The sequence below is a fragment of the Diospyros lotus genome, chromosome 13, assembly GCF_014633365.1.
Source record: "Diospyros lotus cultivar Yz01 chromosome 13, ASM1463336v1, whole genome shotgun sequence".
Taxonomy (NCBI): domain Eukaryota; kingdom Viridiplantae; phylum Streptophyta; class Magnoliopsida; order Ericales; family Ebenaceae; genus Diospyros; species Diospyros lotus.
In genome coordinates this window covers 35,579,384-35,585,815 of record NC_068350.1, presented here as the reverse complement: position 1 = coordinate 35,585,815, position 6,432 = coordinate 35,579,384, and the positions used below count along the sequence as shown (strand labels likewise).

Genomic DNA, 6,432 nt, shown 5'->3' with positions numbered 1-6,432 from the left:
CCTCTCCATTTCCCCTTCTTCCCCAAATCATCAAATCCCTAACTCCCCTCTCTCCCTCTCTCTCTCTCTCTCTCTCTCTCTGTGTGTGAAGTACTCCCGCTGTCCATAATCGATTCGCCGCGCCTCCTGTCGTAGCCGCTGCCGCTGCCGCTGCCTCCGCCTCCGCCTCTGGTTGCCATCGCTGCAAAATCTGCCTCCGCCTTCGCTGCCTCAAAGAAGGTATATATATAGGTATATATATATATATATATTGTGTGTGTGTGTATATGTAGTCTGCGTGTATATATATTCTGTGTGTGTATATGTATTATGTGTGTATATATGTATTCTGCGTGTATATGTATTATGTGTGTATATATGTATATATGTATTCTGTGTGTATGTATATATATTTATTTGATACTTTGAAACTTCGATTTGACTGATCGTGTGGCGCTAAAGCTATATAATCTTGTATTATGTGTGTATGTATATATATTACAGTGATTGCATATGCTCGATCCTGCTTCTTTCGTTCCTAATTTGATTATTTAGAGCAAGTTTCTGATGTTAAAAAAACAGAGGAACGTACTGTTATAAAACCAAAAGATTCACTTGCTTCTGATGTTAATTGTTACAACGTACTGTTATGAAATCAAAAGAAGAAAAAAGCAAGCCACAGCATCTAAATTAAACAAAAATTAACCTTAATTTGTTCTTAATTTTAGTTTTATTAATGTCATTATTAATGAATGGTGTCTATAATTTGAGTGTGAAATATAAGAATTAACTCAAGAAAAAATAAATTATAAAAGGTGTTCTGGTCAAATGACCTGATGATTTGGATGATTCTGTGAGTCAGATAATTAAAACTCCAGGGGTACTGGGAATGTATGAATGGTTCGGTACCCATTTCACAATGTCCAAATGGGATGCAGGAACCGAGAAATAGTTAGTTCTTAGGGCTTTACATTTTGTTAATTAACATTATATTATGCATATCAGTACAATCAAATTCACTATTAGTCTCTGTATAGGCCTAGTTATGACTTGCCTTAATCAGTCTCTCCTTGCCTACTAGTTATTGGTTCCATATTGTCGGATAAGGCTTCCAATACTACTGCGGGGGATTTCTAGAATGTATCATTAGATGCCCGTAAATCCTGATTCTGCAATAAATGGACAAGTTCATTACTACTTAAAAGAAGAAAATACTAAGCATTAACTGTGTATTGATGAAAAATTATATATTCTTGCAAAGACAAGATCAACCAGTTCTCCACCATTTTTTCCTTCTAATTATATCTTTGATTTTGGTTCGATCAGCACATATCTAGTTGCAGTGCTTATCACATAAAAAAATCAAGTCCTTCAGAAATAAGCTGCAAAGATCCATAATCACAGAGCAAATTATAGAAATGAATGGGTTTGGTTTGGTTTATGTTCAGCTCTTCAATTTGTCCTTTAAGGATGTTGTATGTGGAATCTTAAAATGAGAGTATTAAAACTCATCAGGACAGAGGGGTGAGAGAGAGCTTTTTATAATGAAAAAAATAATGCAATCTGTAAGCCATTAAGGGAACCAAATGCAATTAAGAATTCATTATAATATGATCCACCCCCTCATCCTCTAGTGTTTATAAACACGGTAATTATATTGCTTGCACTAAGCTGCAGAGCGAGAGCAACTGATCATCAATTATATTGCTTGCACTAGGCTGCAGAGCGAGAGCAACTGATCATCACCATGACTGGCTCTGGTTCTCCTTGTGGTGCTTGCTAATAACATATAACAATTCTGCTTTTGTTTTACTTTTCAAGAAAATTTTTGAAAATTCTCTTCTAAATTCTAGATTCTGTTGGTGCCTGTCCCTATGTGATTTGGATTGTTGTGCATTATTGAGATGAATTGAGATACAATGGGTGATTGGCATGAGTAGTTGAATTCTTATTTACTACACAATGATTGATTGCTTTTGATGATTGATTGAATGAAGAATATGTGGGATTTGATACGAATGTGTGGGATTTGATACACATTAACCCTATTTTATGAGCTTTTGGGCTCATGAGCATTTATATTACATCATGCTCCATTTCCTTGATTGTGTGATTGTCATGCGTAGTCAATTCTTCTAGAACTTGCTTTGTTATCCATGTTGAGATGCCCTTTTGGTGAATTGGATGCATTGAATAAATAAAGGCATTTAGGTGAACCCAAGTTTAGCTTTTTTAAAAAGCCTACCTTGAATTATATCCCTAGAAAGCCAATTTTGAGCCTTAGCCTTCAGATGGAAATTAACCACAATACAAGTCGCATGAAATCCTTTTCTTTGTTAATTTTCTCTCGTTTGAACCTTGAATTGAAGGAATGTACAGACTTGTTCGCATGAAGTTTCAACTTATCTTTGCAAAGATGGAGAAATGTTGGGAACTAAGAATTCAAATTGCAAGTTTCATTGTTCTTTTGAAGAGAAAACTTGGAAAAATGTCGGGAATAAAGTGTTCCAAGTTGCAATCTACATTGATTCTGAAAAAAAAAAAAGGGAAGGAAAATATGAAAGTAAAGCGACATGTACAGTTTTAAATTGTCCAAAAGTGAATTGATTGAAGGAAACATTCGAGGTTTCTGAACTGAGCTCTTGTGAAGAAATATGTATGATTCCTTCGATAAAACAACCCAAATATCCTTCCTATCCCACCTTACCCAAGCCCAATTACAACCAGTTTTAAGACCCTTACTTTACATTCACAAAATACTATAACTTAACTTACAGCTAGCATTTGAGTTAAGTTATTTGGGTTAATATTTTATATTTTATAAAGAAAACATGAACACTTATTTGATTCTAATTTAATGCTTTATTTCTTGTTTTTGTAGGTCAATGAAACAAGAAGACTCTAAAGGAAACAATTGCTATCTTGGAGTACATGAACAGTTTTATGACTATATATAGTGTTTTGTTGTATATTTTTGAATAGTATATATGATTGTTAAAATGTTACTTTTAATTGAATATCTTTTTTGGTGTAAATTTTTGAATAGTATATACAATTGTCAAAGTGTTATTTTTAGTTGAACATATTCTTTGGTGTAATTTGTTGGCAATTAACACTTATATATATACTACTTTTGGTGTGTAAATGGTAATAGATAATGATTACTTTGTGTTATTTGAACGACATGTTTAATTTTATAAGTTTTATTTCAATTTGATATGGATAATGATATATAGGTTTGGTGGTTTATATCAAAACATGATATTTTTGTCATTGATGACTAGTAATTGTTTTCATATATACTATTAAAAAAAATAAAAAATTTAAAAATTTAAAAATTTAAAAAAAATATTTTTTTAACGATAAAAATCATATCGTTGCTAATTGTTCATATTATTAACGAGAGGAAATATTGTTGTTATTGGTTTGTGTTTTGATAACTAAAAGTTATTTTTAACGACAGGAATTATACGGTCGTTAATTGTTTAGACTATTAACGACGGGAAATATTGTTGTTATTGGGTTATAATTTGGTAGTTAATAATTATTTTTAACGACGGGAATCATACGGTCGCTAACACAATTAACGACGGGTTTGCCATTCCCGTCGTTAAAGACTTTTATCCTCGGAGGCAATAACGACGACTGACGACAGGAAAATTCCCGTCGTTATAACTTTTTAACGACTGAAAATCAACTTTTAACGACTGATTTTCCCGTCGTTAAAACCCGTTTTTGTTGTAGTGTATATAGGTACTGTATCAAGATACTGTATAGGTACTATATTGAGATACTGTATAGGTATTGTATGGTACTGTATTGAGATACTGTATAGGTACTGTATTGAGATACTGTATAGGTATTATATGGTACTGTAGCATCCGAATTTTTCACACATTAATTTGATATTTTTCCACAATTTCATGGGACATTCGGGTATAGACATTAATTATCCAGACATCATTCACATATAAGATATACCAATAAATACACTACAATGAGCAATGAAGGTGAACAAACTCCCATCATAATGGAGGTGAAAAATGCCATTCACAGAATAATATTGAGGTGAATCAAACCCCTTTTGAGACATCGAATAGACTCACAATGTTTAGGAATTTTATACTATGTAGATAGAAAAAATTTAATAGAGATGTTACACATGGAAGGGGAGAAAAATAAAAGAAGAAGAAGAAAGGATACTTGCCTGAGGATGAATAAATCAAGATGAAGCACCCGCACAGAAGCTCCAATTGCCACAGAAAATTTAACAGAATAGAAGCAGTAGAGAAGAAAAAGAATGCGTATCAGATGATGAAGAAGAAGAAGAAGAAGAAGAAGAATAGAATAAGAAGAAGAAGAAGAAGTCGGGAGGGAGAAGAAGAAAAGGAGATAAAGAGGAAGAAAAGAAGGTGTAAAAAAAGAAGTGAAAGAAGAAAGTAGGAGTAAAAGGAAAAAGAAGAAGTAAAAGGAGGAGTGAAAGAAGAAAGGAGAAGTAAAAGAGGGAGTGAAAAACAATAAAGAAGAAGTGAAAGAAATGGTGAAAGAAGAAAAAGAAAGGGGGGTTGGGAAGTAATGATGCGTAGATGGTGGATTTTTTTTTTTTTTTGTATTGGGCTTAAGCCCAAATAAATGGCCCATCTTCTATTTCCTTAAAGGCCCAAGCCCAACTCTTAGCCCATTTGCCTTAAATAAATTGAAGCCCAACTCATTATCCCATCCATTTAATTTAAACCCATACATACAAGCCCATAGATCTATTTCAACATTAAGAATCAAATTTGCTCAACTTATATAATAACTAAAATAAGTTAATATATCATTCTAAAATTCTAAACCCAATAATGGGTCGTTACAGTTTCTCCCCCCTTCAAAGAATTTGGTCCCCAAATTCCTGTCTGGTCACTCGAATAGCTGGGGGAAAAGACACCTCATCTCCTCCTCGCGCTCCCAGGTAGCCTCATCTAAAGAGTGATGCTGCCACTGAATTTTAACAAATGGAATCGATCGATTTCGTAGCACTTTCTCTTTCCGCTCCAAAATACTAACAGGTTTCTCCTCGTATGTGACATCCTCCTTGACTTCTATAGTCTGATAGTCGATGATATGCTGGGGATCCGGCACGTACTTCCTTAACATGGACACATGGAAGACATTATGAACGCCAGTTAACTGTGGTGGCAAGGCCAACCTATAGGCCAAAGGGCCAACTCGTTCCAAGATTTCAAACGGTCCAATATAGCGAGGACTAAGCTTCCCCGACACCCCAAATCTGCGTACGCCCTTTATGGGCATCACTCTCAACCATACGTGGTCCCCAGCTGAGAACTCCAAGTCTCGACGTCTTTTATCCGCATAGCTCTTTTGTCGGTCCTGTGCGACCTTCATTCTAGCCCTGATAATCCGAATCTTTTCTGATGTCTGCTCAACAATCTCTGGCCCCAATAATGCTCTGTCTCCAATCTCCTCCCAACAAATGGGTGATCTACACGGCCTGCCGTAAAGTGCCTCATAAGGCGGCATACCAATACTAGAGTGGTGACTGTTGTTGTAAGCGAATTCTACTAGTGGCAGATGATCATCCCAACTACCATGGAAATCCAACACACATGCCCTCAACATGTCCTCTAATGTCTGGATGGTCCTCTCTGACTGTCCATCTGTCTAAGGGTGGAACGCGGTACTAAACTTTAGCTTCGTCCCCAAAGCATCTTACAACGCTCCCCAAAAGTGTGAAGTAAATCGAGGGTCCCGATCCGACACGATACTAGAGGGAACTCCATGTAATCTCACCACTTCCTCCATATATAACTTCGCAAGGTGGTTCAAACGGTAAGTCTTCTTAATCGGTAGGAAATGGGCTGATTTCGTCAAACGGTCTACTATCACCCAAATAGCATCGCACCCCTTCTCTGTCCTTGGTAGCCCTGACACGAAGTCCATGGATATGTTATCCCACTTCCACTCTGGAATGGGCAACGACCGTAGGAGACCTGCTGGTTTTTGATGTTCTGCCTTAACCTGCTGGCACACTGCACACTGGGATACATATCTTGCCACATCTCTCTTCAGACCATCCCACCAAAACTGCCTCCGTAGATTCTGATACATCTTCGTCGTGCCGGGGTGAATCGTATAGCGGGACTTATGAGCCTCTGCCAAAATCTCGTTCCTGATCTCCGCATCATCTGGTACAAAAATCCGATCTTGGAATAGTAGCATCCCATCGCCCCTTTGGCCGAAACCCACTGGGGAAAACTTCCCCACATCTGCCAAGATCTGGGCCAACTTCACATCGTGTGATTGTTGCACCCTAATCTGTTCCATCACATCAGGTTGTACCCTTAGGTACGGACAATACCCCGTAGGTCTCTCTTCGGGTCCAGAGATAGATAACTCCCCCATCTGACTCAAAAGCATCCATTCCTGGGTCTTCATAGCCGCCATATAAGC

At 36.8% G+C, this 6,432-nt stretch overlaps 1 long non-coding RNA gene across 1 annotated transcript; it reads left to right on the top strand.

The window, feature by feature from the left end:
• Window positions 1-3,124, top strand: LOC127788381 (uncharacterized). The gene is made up of 2 exons (XR_008020348.1): window positions 1-219; window positions 2,861-3,124. It is a non-coding gene; the product is annotated as an uncharacterized LOC127788381 (long non-coding RNA).
• The last annotated feature ends 3,308 nt before the right edge of the window (window positions 3,125-6,432 follow it).